General features: G+C 41.7%; 1 pseudogene; it reads left to right on the top strand.

The window, feature by feature from the left end:
* Positions 1-922: 922 nt before the first annotated feature.
* The window catches only part of LOC141220446 (uncharacterized), a 47,361-nt pseudogene continuing 24,551 nt past the window's right edge, over positions 923-23,732 (top strand).

Below are 23,732 nucleotides of genomic sequence, written 5' to 3'. Positions count from 1 at the left end.
CTTCTTCCCTTTTTGCTTGGAGTATTTTTAATTGGGTTTCCATCTCAGATTCCTGCTTTTTTAATTGGGCTTCTACTTCAGCCTCCTTCCTAGCAAAGGAGCTTCTGACTCTAGCTTCCTCTGCAGACTCACGGATTTCCAGTATCTTGTCAGACTATGTTGACTTCCTGGAGTGAGATGATCTGGATGACCGAGATGTGATTTTGCTCGACGTTGTACAATGTGACTTAACCTCTTGGAGGTGTGCAATGCGGAGTTCTGCCTTATCCTGGCCATCTCGCACTAATGAAGTCTTTTCTTGGAGTAGTCTCCCTTTCAGCCAGCTCTGCTGGGGCATCATCCATATAACAGTTACTCAGGAATGTGATGTACTTAACAGTCTCTGGTAGCGATCATAGGTGGCAGATAAACTCTTCAATTTGGCGGTTAAATCTGCTGTGTCATTGTTAGTACGTGGAAGAGCTGCTAAATAATGATCAACTCTGCCCCATAAATGATCTGTGTTATCATGGAACTCATTCCTGGTTGTCTTCAGGTTCTCTCTGACCTTTTGTGTCAGTTTGGTTACACGTTTGGGTCGTACATCCTGCTCTGCAGTAAGTGTGGACTCTGCTCCTGGAGCATCTGTGATGTCAGGAACATGATGTGCTTCTCCCACAGAGGGATCCATGGTGCCTTTTGTGGACATGCTTTAGCTAAGATGGTGGATGGTCATAGACTTGCTAGCAGACAATGCATATGCACACAGACACTGTAAACTTAGGTCTCTTATTACTATTCTGCCACCGATGTACGTTGGTGAGATGTGTCTGAGGGATGTGAACACGGAACTCTGTATAAGCAATGGCAGATAGCGTTACTCACTAACCTGTGCTTCTATTTTTATGAACTCCTTGTGTTAGTCCAGAAGGATGATGCAGTTATGAATTTCAACAGGTTTTATTCACAGTACCTTGATGAGGTGAGGCCAGGGAAGGTGAATGGATGAAGATGCAGTAGAAGTTAGAATTGATGTTAGAAGCGTCAGAGGTAATGAGAGAATCCTTTCTCCAGACCTGTAACATGTGTTGTCCAAGATGGCACTGAGATAAGAAGAAAGTGGAGGAAGGGACATAGGAGGAGTTGCAGACAGAAAGGTCTTATGGGCAAAATAGTGGTGACACATAAGCAACTTATTATAACAATGGCCAGTAGATGGCAGCAAAGTGCAACAAATACAATATATTGTAAAACCATGTAACATTAGGAAAATGTTCCTGTAATGGCTGAAGTCTCTGCAAACAATTAGCTAACAGCACATGTATGATGCCCCCACACAGTGTAATGCCCCCATTATGCCCCTTATGCAGGATGTATGATGCCCCACACAGTGTAATGCCCCCATTATGCCCCTTATGCAGGATGTATGATGCCCCCACACAGTGTAATGCTCCAATTATGCCCCTTATGCAGGATGTATGATGCCCTCACACAGTGTAATGCCCCCATTATGCCCCTTATGCAGGATGTATGATGCCCCCACACAGTGTAATGCCCCCATTATGCCCCTTATGCAGTATGTATGATGCCCCCACACAGTGTAATGCCCCATTATGCCCCTTATGCAGGATGTATGATGCCCCCACACAGTGTAATGCCCCCATTATGCCCCTTATGCAGGATGTATGATGCCCCCACACAGTGTAATGCCCCATTATGCCCCTTATGCAGTATGTATGATGCCCCCACATAGTGTAATGCCCCATTATACCCCTTATGCAGTATGTATGATGCCCCCACACAGTGTAATGCCCCATTATGCCCCTTATGCAGTATGTATGATGCCCGCCACACAGTGTAATGCCCCCATTATGCCCCTGTAATCAGGTGACCGGATACAAAGCACAGACAAACACAAGGTGGAAGCAACCAATATAATTATTTATGTCCCTGATATGGGGGAATTGTGATAACTATAGGAACAGTGAATAATGCTGAACAGGGAGATCACAAGGTGAAATCTACAATATCAGATATACAATGAATTTTCCTGCTCACTCTATCTGTAATAGCCACCTCTAAATATATGTTACTTTATCTACTGACAGGGGGGTGCTGGTCCCGACACATATAAGCCATTATACGCTCTGGCGTGGAACACATAACTATGGGCATGCTCAGTCACGGGTACGAGTGGGGAGGCGGCAATCAGTTTACCTGTTGTTTCAGTGTAAAGCGCGTCACTTCCGGGCATGCACACTAGGGGATGGACATTATCGGACCTCTAGCTCATGAGAAGTAGCGCAGTACATTATTGTAGACAGACTCGATTCTATATGTCCTATGACAATTCACCTCTAGGAATGGGAATGGTTCTCCTAGTCTGGGGAGGGGTTTGGATGAAGTGAGATATTTAAACATGGACACCTGGCTATTAGGCACACTATGCTGAACATTATGTATCATCATCCCTGTATCAAGCCTCCTGATGAAGTTGGTGGGGAAACTCGTTGAGGCGGATTATTGAAACATTCTGAGTACCATACCCTTTCCTTTATACAGTGGGGAAACTTAGTATTTGATACACTGATGATTTTGCAAGCTTCCCCACCTACAAAGAATGGAGAGGTCTGTAATTGTTATCGTAGGTCACTTCATCTGTGAGAGACGGAATCTAAAAATAAAAAACAGAAAATCACATTGTAGGATTTTTACATAATTAATTTGCATTTTATTGCATGAAATAAATATTTAATACAATAGAAAAACAGAACTTAATATTACCCCTTTAAGAATATATGTATGTTGTTCAGTTTTTAGTACATATATTTATTAAAGGTTTAAGATTTAACTTTAGAGGGCTTTTCCCACAGTACTGCCCCCTAAACACACAATATGGTATGTGACGACACAGCATTTAATCTTAATTACCCAGATGTAAATTCAGTAGGCCAGGAGACATAAGCTATTATCTTTATGTTGACTTTCGAATTGATGGGTTTTTTTTGGTCAAGAAGCATAGACTATTGTTTGTATGAGCCCGGATGTTGACACTTGAGGTGATATTTACTGCAACTTATTGTCTGCTATTCAAGACAATGACGCAGGGTCAGTGTACAATGAATGTTTGCTAAATATGTTGATTGACCATTGTGTGGGCCCTGTGACTTGTTGACCAGCAAACAAAGAAGGGCGAAGTATGCAGATTGATTAAATGCACAAACAATGAGGGTTAACCGCATCCTACCTCCATCTAACCTGTGGATGATGACCCGAGTCACAGATGTAAGTATAAAATGGGATTTCTATCGTTCTGCAAGAAGAATCAGAGACAACTACCAGAGCAACAGCTAGGACAACATGGCTCCATCAAGAGGGACACAGATTTGACTTTCTACAGGATGTTAGCTTAGGGAACCACGACCCCAGCTGGAAGAACACAGATCTGTTACATTGAATATCACTGAACCCATGGATATGTTTGGGGAAGCTAGAATTGTGCCGCTCTGGTCACCTGATCCCCAGGGATATATTTGGGGAAACCAGGTTGGGACCCTCCTGTCAACTGTTCCTATGGAGAAGTTTGGAATAGCCAAGTTGAGACCCTCTGGTCACCTGGAACCCTTGGATATCTTCGGAGAAGCCAGTTTGGGACCCTCCGGTTATCTGATCACTTATCTCAATGGTCTGTCAGCTTCCTAAGCTTATCATTACCTCCTCTCTGTGGGTGCCTGCCAAAAGCAGGATGCCACTGGTGGGGGTATTTGGCCCTGTAAGCCCAAAAGTCGTAGCAGCTTTGGAAAACCATAGAGAGATGTGTTGACGCATAGACACAGTTTAATACATGGGCCAGGTGACTGAATGAGGATGTGTATTGCTTATAGATTAAGAGTATTGATTGAATAGATAGGAAACGGCTTGTTAAAGATCAAAGGGAATATCTTACACTCTTTAAAAATAGCATTATCCTTCACAGGTGCACATTCCTTTTATCCACACATAATTGCTGGACACTAAGGCACCAAAAGAAAATATAGAATATGGGAATTTCTATAAATTTAATTGTGATAGACATATATTTTTAGCATTAGGGCTAATTGGGAAACAATATGCATATTTTTTCATATCTGACACCTGCCGATGAGCCGTTAATCAACAGTGCTAAGATAACTGACAATGGCTATGCTATGCTTGGTCTCTAAGTAAAAAATCCTGATTAAAAAATATGGCGTTAATCTCCAACTTCTAAGGCAGTGGAGAGGATTTATCTCATAGGTTGGATATTTCATAACATCATGAAGGGCTGAGACCCGCCCACAACATGGTCCATGTGAGGTCATCACGGGGGAGTGTGTGGGTGGGACTCAGGAGTTGATAAAAGATCAAGCCGAATTATGATCTGTGTTCGTGCAGAGAGATACATATCGTGTATGCAGGGACCCAGTTCACTGAAACGGCCAATTGAAGTGCTCTCCTTCGGCTAAACTGAATCGTCTCTGCAATCGGTATAATAAGTTCTTCTGTCCCTTTTATTTTCTGTAACTGTATATGCTGTATTGTTTTGTCCCCTTTGTAAAATCTTTTGTTTATTTTTCATAAACACTGCCTCCCTTTTGAATTAAATATAAAATTTAATAGTTCTGTTCCTTTTGTTCTGTAAATTGCGTCCCCAAAGCCATATTCTACCTGAAACGGCGTCCAGTCAGCCGGAAAACGATTGGTGGTGGCAGCTAATAACCCTATCTCTTTGTTGGGTTATCGTGGAGTTAGTTGTGATCGTGCGCTGGTATATACAAATATTCCATGGGTTGGAATCCGGAGGTGTACATACCATATTCTCACTGTTAGTTTCCCGATAAGTGGCCTGTTAGTGCGAACAGCCTGCGGCCTTCTCCTTTGATCTTCGGCCAATTATGTAATTGACCGGACGATAGGGGGCAGCAGAGAGCTGTTCGCTCCTAAGATCACAGCAGGTGGTTTTTGTGACCTTCCCAGCATGTAAATTTGTGGTATTGGTGGATCTAATCCCTGACAGATAGGCAGAGGCATATCATCCATAGCCACTATGGTGCCTGTGAATTGAAAGGGCTCATGTGCCTCAGCACCAGGACCCTTTCCTTCCCCATCATCACAATTTCAGCAATATCCACACTTCCATGATGACAATACCATTGAATAGACTAGTAAATCAGGGAGCCGATAGGTCCCTGACCCACCATTCAGCCTTCTCCTGTGAGTCTGAGACTCCATGCACTGCTGGCACAATGATATCACAACATCACATCTGTCGTATGGAGCCTCAGTACTCAAACTGCACAGACCAGAGCAGAGAACCTTGGGAACAGGGTTGGTTGAGTAGTGTGTGTGTGTTATTTTTTTAAATATCAGGAATTGTGGGGGCATCATATTAAAGCCCAACTGTCAGCAGGATTGTGCTCAATAAACTACATACACTGTCAGGTGGGTGACATTACACTGATTAAAATGATGCCTAGGTTGATTAAATCCGTGCTATGGTTCTTGTGTAATCTTTACTTTTATTGCTAAAACTGATATTAATGCAGAAATTATTTTGTAACCTTGGCCAGATCTGTGCTTTGCCACAATTCTGTCTCTGAGCTCCTTGGGCAGTTCCTTTGAGCTCAGGATTCTCATTTGGTCTGACATGCACTGTGAGCTGTGAGGTCTTATATAGACAGGTATGTGCCTTTCCAAATCAAGTCCTAGCAGTTTAATTAAACACAGCTGGACTCCAATGAAGGAGTAGAACCATCTCAAGGAGGATCACAAGGAAATGGACAGCATTTGACTTAAATATGAGTGTCTGAGCAAAGGGTCTGAATACTTATGACTATGCGATATTTCAGTTTTTCTTTTTTAATAAATTTGCAAAAATTTCTACATTTCTGTTTTTTTTCAGTCACGATGGGGTGCACAGTGTACTCTAATGAGAAAAAAATGAACTTTTTAGAATTTACCAAATGGCTGCAATGAAACAAAGAGTGAAAAACTTAAAGGGGTCTGAATACTTTCCGTACCCACTGTACATTGAACATGGAGACTTTGGTATCAAATAATTTCTGTCCATGTTGTTTATTCAAACAAAAAAAATCTTTGATAAAAGCCTCAAACTTCTGTGTGTGAATCTAACATGATAGAATTTTACAGTCCAGAGAAGACGGGAAACATTCATATAGACGGTCGGTGGTGATGGAGTCAGTGACGGACTCTGGCCAAATATGTTTCTAGAGCCGTATTAGAAGATGAAGATGTCGTCCTCATCATGAAGTTATTTCTCATGTCATGTGTAATGAATATCTCCTGCAGTATTACTAATGCCGACCCCAGTGTCCGTAAATGAGATGAGATTAGCGTTATAGAAGATGAGTCTATGAGAAATGTATTTAGCTACAGACTCCGAGGAAGAAACTGCTTGTTGTCTGTGGCCTAAAATATGTAGGTTTTATTACTAGATGTAAAGAAAAAACTAAATACTGTAAAATAATTTAATCTCCTCATATGTTTCCCTTATTATCTCCAGTAATTGTATTAGTACACAGGATTTTTATGATGTTACATCGGCTCATCATCTTCTCATTCAGGTCTCTACAATATCAGATCCTCTCAGTGGACATCTACTATAGAAGAGAATTTTCCTGATTTACCCATCAAAGATGGAAATGGACAGAGAAAAGATGGTGGAGCGAATATTACACCTCACCCTAGAGATCCTCTTCCGGCTTACTGGAGAGGTGAGAGATTCTGATGACGTCACATTACATCATTCTTATCTATGGGAATAACAGATGGACAGAACTGGAGAGGTGAGGACTCTGGAAATGTCTGTACTGAGATTTATTAATGTGTCTCTCCATAATCAGGATTACACAGTAGTGAAGAAGACGTCTAGTGAGCACTGTCAGGACCCTGTGTCTGAGGGATGGGGAAGACCCCTGAGCCCAATCACGGGGCTTCCACCTCACCATCTGATACATGAGGACATCAATGACCAGAAGATCCTAGAACTCACCGACAAGATGATTGAGCTGCTGATTGGAGAGGTGACACTGCTGGGAATGCTGGGACATTATACAATAACGGTATGAAGGGATCGGGGGATGACTCTATCATTGTATGTGTCAGGTTCCTATAAGGTGTCAGGACGTCACCATCTATTTCTCCATGGAGGAGTGGGAGTATTTACAAGGACACAAAGATCTGTACAAGGACATCATGATGGAGGTTCCCCAGCCCTTGAAATCACCAGGTAATAGACAGGACTAAACACGCATGGGCTATAATTATCTGTATATAAACAATGAATTCAGTCCCTGTATGTGTTTCCTCCAGATCTATCCAGTAAGAGCACAACACCAGAGAGATGTCCCCGTCCTCTTCTTCCACTCGACTGTAAACAAGAAGATCCCAATGTTCCTCAGCATCATCAGGTAGATGGAGAGAAGGTGTCATGAGATCTCCCCTATGATGTGTAGACGGCTGTGAAGGTCTTGTGCTCAGTCTTGTTTTATCCACCAGCATTATATGTTTTATACATCTGTAATGAGAACTGTGGAGATGGCAGGTTTAGACCTGATCATAGATGTGACTTCTCCATCTGTCTGTGAGTTTTATAATATTTGTTTCAGGCTGAAGATCTGATCCATATTGATACTACAGAGACATATGAAATGGGTGATGCGCAGTGTAAAGAGGAGATTCCTTCATATGACTACCCAGGTGAGTAGGAACCACTAAATGCAGAGAACTCACAGATTCTTCTCAGTCACCGGCTGTGGCTGCTTTATCAGTCGTGTAGTCTGGCGGTATCACAATCTTGTGATCACCATTTTGCCATTAGACCACAACATTCTCCTCCATCAAAAATTGTTCAAATGACTTTGGGTAACGAAAGCCCTTTTCTATAGAACTTACAACCTGGAGGATCCACCTATTCCCTGGGATTAGAAGATCTTGACTCTTACCTGCCCAGATCTGTAAACTACAAATACAAATGACAGAGTACGCAGAATGTGCTGACAAGTTAGAAAATCACTATTATGATGGGCCTGTAAGAGAAAGTGGAGGGTAATGATGCTGTTGCCTTCCTATAAACCTGATATCTAATTGGATGAACCTGCCTTCTCTCCCTTATGTGCTGCTGAATGTCCTCATATGGTCCCTACAAGACCAGGTCCAGTCTTTCTGGCCAAACTTCACATTTATGATCGACAGCATTAAATGTGCAGTGAGGGCCAAGTGTGAATTTCTGTACAATAACAACAGAGTTTCCCTTTATCCTGACTTTTCAGTATCTTTTAAAATCGACTAACTAATATTTCTTCTTGAAACTCATCTGACAGAAAATATTGGCTCTTAGGATAGTTTAGATTGTCAAGAGCCCCCGAGCCCCATATTCTAATTACCCCAGAGAGGTTTCACCACTAGTTACTCACTATTTACTGATGAAGACTGTTCAGTTTGATCATTTCAGTTGATGTGTTATTGTCTATACTCACAGTTTTTGACTACAGTAATTAGTGCCCAAAATACTCTGATTTAACCACTTCCCGCAGCCAGTCTTGTGTTCCTAATCAGGCCCCATTTTTTTGCAAATCTGACGTGTGTCACTTTATGTGGTGTAAACTTTGGAATTCTTCTTAAATTATAACAGGAAATAAATGGACTTTATAAATTATTTTCTAACTTCTCTTGAATCCGACAATACCCTATATACGGTTGTACGCTACTTTCTGGGCACATGGCAGGTTAAGATGGGAAGGAGCACCATTTAGCTATTTGACTGCTGATCTTGGTCTAATAGTTTGCATATACAATGTATTGGGGTTAATGTTTGTGGTCACCTGGCAGCTCAAAACATGGCCACCACGAACAGGCTTGGCGCTATCTACTCCATTGTCAAGATCCGAGGGATTGCCTTGGTCATCACCTTATAACCCCTCAACATGGATCTGGACTTACACCGAAACCTCTAGGCTTGTACCACGGTGTTACATGCTGTTCTATGGTGTGAGATGGCAAGAAGAATAGTCAGATAGCCGGGTCAGAACCAGGAGGGCAGAGAAAATACAAAATCAGAAGACACAAGAGTAGTCAGTAAACGGGCCGAGGTCACAACAGGAACCAAATACACAAGCCGGGAGCTGAGCACAGAGGACTGAACCAGAGGAGAACAAGGCTGGATCTGGCAGCTTCCGGCAATATGCTTCCAGCTTTAGTAGGGCGTGGTGCTCTCCAGTTGGCTGAAGCAGGGAGCAGATTACTCCAGCTGGACAGCACACACACCCATACTGCCAGACTCGATGGTACTACTGGTCCCAGGAACCCTAATCTTAGTGGCTGGATAGAGTCTGTGAAACCCAGAGCTTCTGGTTATGACGTCTCCTCCATCACCAACGCCACCTGCAGAATGAATAACGCGGCTCCAGATGACAGAAGTAGACGTCGCAGGAGCAGATCTCAGAGGAGATGAGACACACCATTTGTAGAAGCCCTAATATGAAAAAATAACAATAAACCAGAGCAGTAGAAATCCCCATAAAGTGACTCCATTTTGGAATTTTTAACCCTCCGTGAATTAATCTATAGGAGTAGTGATTATTTTGACTCCACAGCCACTTTCCGGAAATTAGCACGCAGTGGAGTTGGAGAGTAAAAATTACAAATATGTCATTTTATTGCCCAACACATAGTGCCCAGATTGTGCTGCAGGTCACACACACCGTGAATTAAGTGGGTACTTCTCACTATATTAATGCCAAATACATGGATGATAAATGTGGTTTGGGCACACTGCAAGGCTCAGAAGTGAGGGGGAGATTTGACTTTGGGAGAGTGGATTTTGCAGGCTTGGTTTATGGAAGCCATGTTGCATTTCAAGAACCATTGAGCCATTAATAATGTGGAAACCTCTGTTTTTCCACTGACAGATGATGGACCTGAGTGGGGACTTGTTTTAGTGTGAGATGAGTAGAAGTTTTTATTGGTATTCTTTTCACCTACATAACATTGTGACTTTTATTCCATATTTGGGAGGCTGAATGAACAAACAGTTGAACACCACGTTACACTGGTATGAGATCTTAAATTAGATTGAACTGTCATTGTCCTAGTGAATAATTAAATATTTTTACATCATTTGCCATTTTTACGACAATTTAAGTAGAAATGTTCAAAAATATTAATTTCAAGAATATTTTTCTCAAAATAATTGGTTTTATTCTTGGCAGATGACTGTACCAGGAGATCAGAGGGACAGGTGACATCTTCAATTTTCAAATCAGATGAGCATGAGATCTCACAGGATACAATTGAAGTGAATGCCATTACTCCAGATTTACCATCATCCCTTCACAGCAAAGATGTATCATCTGATCCTTTGAAACAAGTCCTGTCTTCTGATTCATTATCGACTACTAAGGAAAGTCAAAGTCACAAAATAAGAATTAAAAAACGAATTGCTCATAATGAAAAGAAGCCATTTTCATGTTCAGAATATGAAAATAGTTTTCCCGTCGAAAAGTCTTTTCTTAAACATCGAGACATTCACTCAGCTGATAATAGATTTTTTTGTTCCAAGTGTGGGAAATGTTTTAACCAGAAATCAGATCTTGTTATTCACCAGGGAACTCACACAGGGAAGAAGCCATTTTTATGTTCAGAATGTGAGAAATGTTTTACAGAGAAATCATATCTTGTTAGTCACCTGGAGAGAAGCGTTTTTCATGTTCAGAATGTGGGAAATGTTTTAACCGGAAATCAGATGTTGTTACGCACCAGAGAATTCACACAGGGGAGAAGCCTTTTTCATGTTCAGAATGTGGAAAAAAATTTAATCAGAAATCACATTTTGTTAGTCACCAGAGAATTCACACTGGGGAGAAGCCTTTTTCATGTTCAGAATGTAGGAAATGTTTTACACAGAAATCACATTTTGTTAGTCACCAGAGAACCCACACAGGGGAGAAGCCTTTTTCATGTTCAGAATGTGGGAAATGTTTTACAGAGAAATCATTTCTTGTTACACATCAGAGAACTCACACAGGGGAGAAGCCATTTTCATGTTCAGAATGTGGAAAAAAATTTAACCAGAAATCACATTTTGTTAGTCACCAGAGAATTCACACTGGGGAGAAGCCTTTTTCATGTTCAGAATGTAGGAAATGTTTTACACAGAAATCACATTTTGTTAGTCACCAGAGAACCCACACAGGGGAGAAGCCTTTTTCATGTTCAGAATGTGGGAAATGTTTTACAGAGAAATCATTTCTTGTTACACATCAGAGAACTCACACAGGGGAGAAGCCATTTTCATGTTCAGAATGTGGAAAAAAATTTAACCAGAAATCACATTTTGTTAGTCACCAGAGAATTCACACTGGGGAGAAGCCTTTTTCATGTTCAGAATGTAGGAAATGTTTTACACAGAAATCACATTTTGTTAGTCACCAGAGAACCCACACAGGGGAGAAGCCTTTTTCATGTTCAGAATGTGAGAAATGTTTTACAGATAAAAGAAATCTCATCACACATCAGAGAACTCACACAGGGGAGAAGGCTTTTTCATGTTCAGAATGTGGGAAAAGTTTTACAAAGAAATCAAGTGTTATCAATCATCAGAGAACTCACATAGGGGAGAGGCCATTTTCCTGTCCAGAATGTTGAAAATGTTTTACAGAGAAGCCGAGTCTTATCAAACATCAGAGAATTCACACAGGGGAGAAGCCTTTTTCATGTTTAGACTGTGGGAAATGTTTTACAGAGAAGTCGAGTCTTATCAAACATCAGAGAACTCATACAGGGGAGAAGCCATTTTAATGTAAAATGGTTTGTGAAGAAATTATCTCTTCTTAGTCGCCATCGCAGACACACAGGGGAGAAGCCTTTTTTATATTCTTAATGTGGGAAATGTTTTACTTGGAAAGCCACACTTTTAGCAAGAAAAAATCTTGATAATAAGTGAGTGCGTCTTATAGATGCTAGGCAGCTTCCTGTGACCGAGGAGAACAATGAGACGCTGTCCTTCCAAATCACTGAGAAAATTTCTATTGTTTCTCCAGCCCCACACTTATCTGATTGGTGCAGAGCAGTAGAGGAAGGTACCGGGACCGGCACAGAGGATGAACCTACTGAGTGAGCAGCTAAAGAACCTTCCACCCGACTAGCTAAATTAATTTTCAGGTCATGTAACACTGTTTTACATATCTTCAAAAGTTGTCAGGTTTAGTAATGAAATGAGCCATTTCTTAATGATTTTGACCTCCTGCATTCAAAGCTGATAATAAAAATTTTTAGTTGTCTTTTGTTTCTATGAAATCAAAGCGTTTTCCTTTTACTGCTCCATATAATTAATACAACCTAGATCTGGATAGAGACTATCCAAGAAATCCACTTTAGAGCAAGATAATAAAGAATAATAATTTTATTTAGACAAAAATTAGTTAAAAACCCTGTGCCATAACAGAAAAATGGCACGTAACAAGGTGATACAAGGAAGGATTATCAAGTGAGACAATACAGGGAGCGGCGAATGTGCTTAATACTTGTATGGTTTAAGGTGCATTCAATAGTGCCTATCTCTATGTCAATTGAACAGTGATCACCATCAGTCCGGCATATAGATACCTGATCAGACCTGTGCAAGTAGTATTTGACAGCAAGAGATACAAGGCTAGTAAGAGGTATTACCCTCATTCCTTACCCATAGTCACAAGGCACCATCGCAACTGTCCGGTGCTTTGTGACTGTGGGTAAGCAATGAGGGTAATACTGATTCCCTATCAGTATGTCTTTGGAGTGGTAAAAGAAAAACAAACAGTTCTTTCAGAACTATCCTGAACTTAAAAAACCTGAACGATTATCTAGAAATCCTGACTTTTAAAATGGAGTCAATTGGGTCTGCAATAAAATTGCTCTTTCCAGGCAGCCACATGGCAGTCCTGGACTTAAAAGACGCATACTATCATATTCCCATATGCGTCCAGTCCCGGCAGTTCCTCCTGGTAGCAGTTCAGGTTGATTCTCAGATCAGGCACTTTCAGTATCAGGCCCTTCTGTTTGGCATAGCAATCGCCCCTCGAATTTTCACTAAGGTGATTTCAGAGGTATCGACCCATCTTCGGGAAAACAGAATTCTGATTGTGCCATATCTGGACAATTTCCTGAAAATCGGAAAGCCGGCTCAGCATTGTTCGGACCAGGTTCAACAAGTCCTCAAGATGTTGCAGAATCTGGGTTGGCTTATCAACCTGGACAAATCAAGACTGACTCCATCAACGTCTCAGATTTTTCTAGGACCTATATTGGACATACAAGAGTGTTGCCTTCCACCAGACAAAGTGAAGAAGATCCAGACTCTCGTATTGAAGGCCATAGAATCACTGACTGACTCTGAGGCGGGCCATGTCATACCGGGAGTACCTTGGGCTCAAGCCCATACCAGGACTCTACAAAGGGGTTCCTGATTCTCCAGAATGTCCCAATGTCAGAATCTGAAGGGCAAACTGACTCTACAACCAGCTACACTGCAATCTCTCTGCTGGTGGTTGGACGATTCAGTACTGTCCACAGGAGTCCCCTGGTGGTCCCCAGCTACAAAGGTGGTCACAACAGATGCTAGTCCTTCGGGATGGAGAGCCCACTTAGATCAGTAGATGCTTCAGGGGGGTTGGTCAAGTTCTCTAAAAACCAGTTCCTTCAACATGGAGTTGGTAGCCGTGGAAAAAGCTATATAGGGGTTTCTGCCAGCATTACAGGGCCAACACGTCAAGATCCTGTCTGACAATCAGGTGTCGGTAGCATATATAAACCACCAGGGAGGGACCCGGTCCGAAACACTAATGGATGTAGCGGAACGAATCCTTCTTCTAGCAGAGACACATTTAGCCTCCATCTCTGCAGTACATACAGTGCATTGTGAAAGTATTTGGCCCCGTTGAACTTTTCTACCTTTTGCCACATTTCTGGCTTCAAACATAAAGATATAAAATTCTAATTTTTGGGGGAAAAATCAACAACAAGTGGGACACAATCGTGAAGTGGAACGAAATTTATTGGATATTTTAAACTTTTTTAACAAATTAAAAACTGAAAAGTGGGGTGTGCAATATTATTTGGCCCCTTTACTTTCAGTACAGCAAACTCACTCCAGAAGTTCAGTGAGGATCTCTGAATGATCCAATGTTGCCCTAAATGACTGGTAATGATAAATAGAATTCACCTGTGTGTAATCAAGTCTCCGTATAAATGCACCTGCTCTGTGATAGTCTCAGGGTTCTGTTTCAAGTGCAGAGAACATCATGAAGACCAAGGACACACCAGGCAGGTATGAGATACTGTTGTGGTGAAGTTTAAAGCCGGATTTGGATACAAAAAGATTTCCCAAGTTTTAAACATCTCAAGGAGCACTGTGCAAGCGATCATATTAAAATGGAAGGAGACCACTGAAAATCTACCAAGACCCGGCCGTCCCTCTAAACTTTCATCTCGAACAAGGAGAAGACTGATGAGAGATGCAGCCAAAAGGCCCATGATCACTCTGGATGAACTGCAGAGATCTACAGCTGAGGTGGGAGAGTCTGTCCATAGGACAACAATCAGTCGTACACTGCACAAATCTGGCCTTTATGGAAGAGTGGCAAGAAGAAAGCCATTTCTCAAAGATGTCCATAAAAAGTCTCTGAAGTTTGCCACAAGCCACCTGGGAGACACACCAAATACATGGAATAAGGTCAGATGAAACCAAAATCGAACTTTTTGGCTACAATGCAAAACGATATGTTTGGCATAAAAGCAATACAGCTCATCACCCTCAAAACACCATCCCCACTCTCAAACATGGTGGTGGCAGCATCATGGTTTGGACCTGCTTTTCTTCAGCAGGAAGAGGGAAGATGGTTAAAACTGATGGTAAGATGAACGGAGCCAAATACAGGACCATTCTGGAAGAAAACCTGTTGGAGTCTGCAAAACATCTGAGACTGGGACGGAGATTTCTCTTCCAACAAGACAATGATTCCAACCATAAAGCAAAATCTACAATGGAATGGTTCAAAAATAAACATATCCAGGTGTTAGAATGGCCAAGTCAAAGTCCAGACCTGAATCCAATTGAGAATCTGTGAAAAGAGCTGAAAACTGCTGTTCACAAACGCCCTCCATCCATTCTCAATGAGCTCGAGCTATTTTGAAAGGAAGAATTTGCAAGAATTTCCGCCTCTCGATGTTCAAAACTGATAGAGGCATACCCCAAGCAACTTGCAGCTGTAATCGCAGCAAAAGGTGGCGCTACAAAGTATTAACTCAAGGGGGCTGAATAATATTGCACGCCCCACTTTTCAGTTTTTAATTTGTTAAAAAAGTTTAAAATATCCAATAAATTTCGTTCCACTTCACGATTGTGTCCCACTTGTTGTTGATTCTTCCCAAAAAGATTAGAATATTGTATCTTTATGTTTGAAGCCAGAAATGTGGCAAAAGGTAGAAAAGTTCAAGGCGGCCAAATACTTTCACAGTGCACTGTATAAGAGGGAAGGACAACAGCAAAGCAGATTTCCTCAGCCGAGTACACCTTCACCAGGGCGAGTGGGTCTTGAGTCAAGCAGTATTCCACCGGATTACAGACATGTCCCCACCATAGGTCTATTTGGAACCAGATCCAACCGAAAAGTGGATCGCTTCTGCTCCCTGGATCCCAGGGATCGTCCATTTGCAGTAGATTCCCTACTGATCAATTGGGATTTCAGGCTAGCTTATGCCTTTCCCCCACTAATTCTGATACCGACAGTCCTCCGCAAAATTCGGGAAGACAGAGCATGGGTAATCTTGATAGCCCCCTTCTGGCCAAGGAGGCCATGTTTTTTATGGCTCCAGCAGATGTCAGTCTCCGATCCCTGGGTCCTTCTGGATCTTCCAGACCTCCTCACCCAGGGGCCAGTCCATCACCTGCAGACAAACAGATTACACCTGACTGCCTGGAATTTGAAAGGGAGCTTCTGAGGAGTAGGGGGTTCTCTGCTGAGGTATCTTTGACTCTCCCCAAATCTAGAAAGCATGTAACTTCCAGGATTTATCACAGGACTTCACAGATCTGAAAGGGGAAGTCCCAATTAACTTAGTTTTGGAATTCCTACAGAAGGTGGTGGAGATAGGGATCTCAGTAAGCACTCTCAAAGTCCAGGTTTCAGCCTGGAGCTCTCTATAACTTAAACTTAGCAGGGGACCCTTGGGTTTCCCGTTTCATAAAAGCATGTGCAAGATCTAAACCTGTTTAGTCCATTAGCTCAGCCCCTTAGGATCTTAACCTGGTACTCTCAGCATTAATGGAATCCCCCTTTGAACACTTACAGGATGTTCAAATCAAAATCCTTTCCCTTAAGACAGTCCTCTTAGTAGCCCTGACCTCCACTCGGCGGATAGGAGACATTCAGGCCCTCTCAGCAGGCCATCCCTTTACCCTGATTCGAGCTGATAGGGTAATCTTGAGATCTGACCCGGCATACCTCCCTAAGGTAGTCTCTACATCTCACCGGTCACAAGAGATTGTCCTACCCACTTTCTGTAGTAGCCCCACCAACGATAAGGAACAAAAATTACATTCCTTAGATATTAAACGCTGTCTAGAAAGGTACCTAGAATCCACTAGCTCCTGGAGAAAGGATAGGTCCCTTTTTGTCTGCTTTCAGGGACAAATGAAGGGATGTAGGGCCTCCAAAGCCACACTAGCTCATTGGGTTAGGGAGGCTATCAGTATGGCCTATTCTGCAAGCGGCAAAGACGTGGAGAAGAATATCAAAGCTCATTCCACAAGGGCTGTGGCTACTACCTGGGCAGAAAGGTCAGGAGTATCTATTAATCAAATCTGTAAAGCGGCAATGTAGTCTTCTACATTCTATAAACACTAAAGACTGGATCTTTCTGGTGCTGATATCAACTTTGGAAGTAGGGTTCTACAGGCTGTGGTCCCTCCCTAATTCTACGCTTTTCTGTAATTCTCTCGAAGGGGTGCTGTCATGGATGACCGATAAACACGTAATTACTAGTGTTGAGCGAGCACTAAAATGCTCGGGTGCATGAAGCTCGGGCCGGGCTCCCCGTGATACTCGGGTGCTCGACCCGAGCAACGAGCCCAATGTTAGTCTATGGGAGACCCGAGCATTTTTGCGGCGGCACCTCCGGCAGTCTGTAGAAAGCCTAAAAAGTGCCCAAAACGATAGTGACAGTGCTCAAATGACATGGGGACAGCATGGGGTTCGCCCCAGGAAGCATTTCTGACCCCCAGGTCACTGCTGTCAACAACGTGGTCAGAGGTATTAAGCCACTTTTACGGGCTCACAATAAAACGTTCAAAAACTAAACTGAAACTGTTTTCCTGTGAAATATGTTAAGGAACATCCTTTCCAGGGTGAATACTTGTGTATGAGGTAAAATAAATAACCAAAAACAAAAATACTCCTCCACACCTTGGGCTATCTTCACAAGTAGCATTTTTTAATGCGTTTTTGCACTTTTGCATTGCTTTCAACCGTGACAAATACATTCACCGGGAAATGTCATTTTAACATTTTACAACCTTATCTGGCCATGTGCTGTGTGATACATGCATACAGTGCTGAAAAGACATGGGAACAGCATGGGGAAGACCCCTGGAAGCATCTCTGACACCCAGCTCAATGCCTAAAAGTGTGCCCATCAGAAGTGATCCTTGCCGCATCAGAAGATGCAGACTTGCAACTATCCCCGTGCAAGTCCTTGTCCCAGGGAAGTGTTCAATTGTACCTCCCCCATTCCTTGCAATGCAAGCGCAAATATGCAGCCAACCACCCACCCACTCGCAGGCTGCAATACTATACTGCTAGCTTTCACTTGAAATGGGGCCTTTTAGTTTGGAGGAGGCCGAAGCTGGCCACTACCTCATGGCTACGTCAGCGGCGAGGTCTCCATACTCAGTCCCCAGCCGCCACTATTTGTCCTGGGAACCTTCCCTACACTTTTCTTAGCCTGATTATTACCAAACATATAGAAGGATTGCAAACCCAAATCATCATCTCATATTTTATAATGCCATTTAAGGCCAAATCCAAGCAAGAGAGAACAAACTTTAAATCTAAATAAATGCTCAGACAAAATATACTTCAATCATTAAGTAAAATCATTACATTTTATTAATCAATCAAGATACCAAAAAACCAAAACATATTCATATGAACACATAGACAAAGGACAATTAAAAAAGGGCAACAGGTGTATGCAGCATGGGATATAAAAAGTAAGTAAGACACAAATACACTGTGTTCCAAATTATTATGCAAATAATATTTTCTCAGATTTTCCCAATATGAATTGCAGTCATTATAATTTTCCAGTCAAATAACTATTAGAGTACAATTGAAAGGTTTTTGTACAAACTGCCTATGATAACAGTATATTTTAAAAAAAAATAAAAAACTCAAACTGCACTCAAAATGCATGTTCCAAATTATTATGCACAGCAGAGTTTTCAACCTTTTCATTTTAATAAAGAACAAAAAAATGGTAATTTTTGAAATTATAACCATTAACAGGTTATTACAAACTGAAATCAAACAGTTTTCAACTCAAAACTTTATTCTAGGAGATGTTACATTTGCAAATAGGACCCCTTGTTCGAAAGGAGCTTCTGAACTCTCTTGTCCATTGAATTTGTCAGGTTTTGGATGGTTTCTGCTTCAATTGTTTTGCATGAGGACAGAATACCGTCCAAGAGCTGTTGCTTAGATGTGAACTGCCTCCCGCCATCATAGACACTCCTTTTGATGATGCTCCAGAGGTTCTCAATGGGGTTGAGGTCAGGGGAGCATGGGTGCCACACCATAAGTTTGTCCCCTTTTATGCCCATAGCAGCCAGAGAAGCAGATGTGTTATGTGCAGCATGAGACGGGGCATTATCATGCATGAAATGATCTTGATGGTCCAGATGGATGGAGTGGAGGATGGCTGGTTGATGGACACCCCATGCAAACAGGGCTACGGCGCTAACAAGGAGGAGGTGGAGTAATGTTTTGGGCTGGAATCATGGGGAGAGAGATTGTCGGCCCTTTTAAGATCCATGAAGGGGTAAAGATGAACTCCACAATGTATGTTGAGTTTCTCAAACAGCACTTCCTTCCATGGTTCAAGAAGAAGAACCGTGCATTCCGCAGCAAGATCATTTTCATGCATGATAATGCCACGTCTCATGCTGCACATAACACATCTGCATCTCTGGCTGCTATGGGCATAAAAGGGGACAAACTTATGGTGTGGCACCCATGCTCCCCTGACCTCAACCCCATTGAGAACCTCTGGAGCATCATCAAAAGGAGTGTCTATGATGGCAGGAGGCAGTTCACATCTAAGCAACAGCTCTGGGAGGGTATTCTGTCCTCATGCAAAACAATTGAAGCAGAAACCATCCAAAGGCTGACAAATTCAATGGACGAGAGAGTTCAGAAGCTCCTTTCGAACAAGGGGTCCTATGTGCAAATGTAACATCGCCTAGAATAAAGTTTTGAGTTGAAAACTGTTTGATTTCAGTTTGTAATAACCTGCTAATGCTTATAATTTCAAAAATTACAATTTTTTTGTTCTTTATTAAAATGAAAAGGTTGAAAACTCTGCTGTGCATAATAATTTGGAACATGCATTTTGAGTGCAGTTTGAGTTTTTTATTTTTTAAAAAATATACTGTTATCATAGGCAGTTTGTACAAAAACCTTTCAATTGTACTCTAATAGTTATTTGACTGGAAAATTATAATGACTGCAATTCATATAGGTAATTTGGGAAAATCTGAGAAAATATTATTTGCATAATACTTTGGAACACAGTGTAGAGGATATCAAATGAATAGATTCTATTGTAAGCACAAGGCACTGACTCCAATAAATTACAAAGAGCACATTAGCATATTTAGAAGTCACTAAAAGGTGCAAAATACAAATAAAAAGACTATTCAAATAGTGACTCAGTGCTATGCTTTTCACCCAGCTAAAGACCTTAGATAACAATAAACAAAAAGGTCTGTGGCCAAACAAAAAAATGTCTGCTTACCCAGGCATTCAAATCTCAAAGAAGGACTATAAATCCATCCATAAATATAAAGTGCAGTGCACATAAAGTGACAAAATATAAGGATGACTCATACTCAAAGAGACTGCATCTTAGACATTAAATGATATACCTGGATTCATGCTGCAAGCACCATGTGTGATACTAGCCCACACTCCAATGCGCGTTTCACGGATATGCTTCCTCAGGGAGTGATACTCAATAGGATATGTGTAGTTCTTAAATACCTTGTGAGGATCATGTGATCCATCAAAGCAGATGCTTCCTACCGGGCGCATGATTACATCCTGCCGTGATGACCGCGCGCCCACCGCGAGCACAGCCGTGACGTCACAGAGAGGCGTGGTCGCGCCGCCCGTGACGCCACGTGCTGAGCGCGCGCCGGCACGCGTGGGCACAGCAGAACAATGACATGCGCACGCATCCTGGAGCCATATTGCTAGAGGGCAAGCAAAAGGGCAAGCCCTCTTAAACCAAGACAAGGCAGGTAAATAATCAAATGCAGACAAATAATTAGCACTAAATTACCCGAATCCCAGGTCCATTGCTAATAAATATATGAATAGTAAAGATCTTAATTACACACATAAAGATAATAAAAACAATGCCTCATCCAATGATATGTATACAATATAGCAGGTCCACATAAATCAAAAAGTACTGTAATCCATAAAAAAGGATGTAAATCACGATTAAGCAATACATGGCCAAGGCTGTCCCAATGTTGCCGGAAACATAGAACATCTAATAGGTGGTTCCTTTAGCATATCATCATCAAAGGAAATTCATAACAAGAGGATATGGATATAGTTGGAGAGCCATTAAAGGAATATGACCATAAATCCTAGCCACACTACTGGAGAGAAAAAAATGCGTTAAATCAAACATGAACAAACACACTCACAATTCTAAACGAACCAATTAAAAATCTATATGTATATTCCTATGACTAAAGACAATATATAAGCATGCATCTAAGCTTACCAGAGAGCATACATACATACGTATATATATCCGTATACAAATATGGGGCATAATGAACAAAATAAATAGTGTATATAAAAGAAGATGCAGGGAAGCAGCAACCAGAGATCAACCCAATTTATTATAAATAACTAGAAAAACCCCACTGGTCATTAAGGCCATGTGGCTTCATGGTTCTAAGTGTCGTTATCCAACGACACTCCCTCTGTGCCAATCTATTCATAAGATGTCCACCATGTATACCCATATGGACAACGTCAATGCCACAGACTTGCATTTCTATAATTCCCAGTGGATGATGACTACGATAATGGGCAGGTAATGTCTTCAGTTTCATAGTGTCCTCCTTATAGGTGCCATCCTGGTCCAAAAGCCTTGCAGATTTAATGTCCCTTATGTGTTCCTGTATCCGAACATGTAATTGCCTTGAGGTGAATCCAATATAAACTAGGCCACAAGGACATGTGAGATGGTAAATGACAGCTGTAGTTTTACAATTAATGGAATGGACAATCTTATACGTCCAGGTGCCAGCAGAGTTGGAAAATGCATCAGTTTTGACCATAAAGCAACAAATATTGCAATCACCACATGATTGAGAACCTCATCTAGGTCCCTTAGACCCAAAAATAAATTTGGATCCTGGAGCTACATAGTGGCAGTGTGTTATAGTTTCACCAATCGTTCTGCTCCTTCTCGCAGTAATAAGGGGTCTATCCTCAATCAATTTTGAAAGCTCAGGATCCTGTTTTAAAATGGGCCAAAAATGATTGATTATAGCCGTCATATCCCTCCACCTACTATGGTAGTTAGTTATCATCCTTAGTCTAGAATCCTCTTTGCGTATGGGTTTTTTATGGATAACAACATTTCGATCCATATCCCTAGCCTGTTGGTACCCATGATCAATAACACCTACAGTACAGACCAAAAGTTTGGACACACCTTCTCATTTAAAGATGTTTCTGTATTTTCTTGACTATGAAAATTGTACATTCACACTGAAGGCATCAAAACTATGAATTACCACATGTGGAATTATATACTTAACAAAAAAGTGTGAAACAACGGAAAATATGTCTTATATTCTAGGTTCTTCAAAGTAGTCACCTTTTGCTTTGATGACTGCTTTGCACACTCTTGGCATTCTCTTGCTGAGCTTCAAGAGGTAGTCACCGGAAATGGTCTTCCAACAATCTTGAAGGAGTTCCCAGAGATGTTTAGCACTTGTTGGCCCTTTTGCCTTCACTCTGTGGTCCAGGTCACCCCAAACCATCTCGATAGGGTTCAGGTCTGGTGACTGTGGAGGCCAGGTCATCAGGTGGAGCACCCACTACTCTATCCCTTGGTCAAATAGCCCTTACAAAGCCTGGAGGTGTGTTTGGGGTCATTGTCCTGTTGAAAAATAAATGTTGGTCCAACTAAACGCAAACCGGATGGAATAGCATGCTGCTGCAAGATGCTGGTTCAGTATGCCTTCAATTTTGAATAAATCCCCAACAGTGTCCCCAGCAAAGCACCCCCACACCATCACACCTCCTCCTCCATGCTTCACGGTGGGAACCAGGCATGTAGAGTCCATCCGTTCACCTTTCCTGCGTCACACAAAAACACGGTAGTTGGAACCAAAGATCTCAAATTTGGACTCATCAGACCAAAGCACAGATTTCCACTGGTCTAATGTCCATTCCTTGTGTTCTTTAGCCCAAACAAGTCTCTTCTGCTTGTTGCCTGTCCTTAGCAGTGGTTTCCTAGCAGCTATTTTACCATGAAGGCCTGCTGCACAAAGTCTCCTCTTAACAGTTGTTGAAGAGATGTGTCTGCTGCTACTGTAGAACTCTGTGTGGCATTGACCTGGTCTCTAATCTGAGATGCTGTTAACCTGCGATTTCTGAGGCTGGTGACTCAGATAAACTTATCCTCAGAAGCAGAGGTGACTCTTGGTCTTCCTTTCCTGGGGCGGTCCTCATGTGAGCCAGTTTCTTTGTAGTGCTTGATGGTTTTTGCAACTGCACTTGGGGACACTTTCAAAGTTTTCCCAATTTTTCGGACTGACTGACCTTCATTTCTTAAAGTAATGATGACCACTCGTTTTTCTTTACTTAGCTGCTTTTTTCTTGCTATAATACAAATTCTAACAGTCTATTCAGTAGGACTATCAGCTGTGTATCCACCTGACTTCTGCACAACACTACTGATGGTCCCAACCCCATTTATAAGGCAAGAAATCCCACTTATTAAACCTGACAAGGCACACATGTGAAGTGAAAACCATTTCCGGTGACTACCTCTTGAAGCTCATCAAGAGAATGCCAAGAGTGTGCAAAGCAGTCATCAAAGCAAAAGGTGGCTACTTTGAAGAACCTAGAATATAAGACATATTTTCAGTTGTTTTACACTTTTTTGTTAAGTATATAATTCCACATGTGTTAATTCATAGTTATATTTTTCTGGCCTACACTAGACTCTTTTAAATAAAAGATATATTGGTGTCTGACCAGTCAGGGAGACACTATTACAGTTTTTTTTACGGCAAAAAATGCCAAAAACAGGATAATACAGAGATTTGACCCGTGGAACTGCAAAACCGCAGTTATATTTTTCTGGCCTACACCAGACTCTTTTAAACAGATACATTGGTGTCTGACCAGTCAGGGAGACACTAT

Source organism: Phyllobates terribilis, unplaced genomic scaffold, assembly GCF_046119375.1.
Source record: "Phyllobates terribilis strain yellow unplaced genomic scaffold, ASM4611937v1 Scaffold_296__1_contigs__length_2355070, whole genome shotgun sequence".
Lineage (NCBI taxonomy): Eukaryota > Metazoa > Chordata > Amphibia > Anura > Dendrobatidae > Phyllobates > Phyllobates terribilis.
This window is presented reverse-complemented; position numbering and strand designations above follow the sequence as displayed.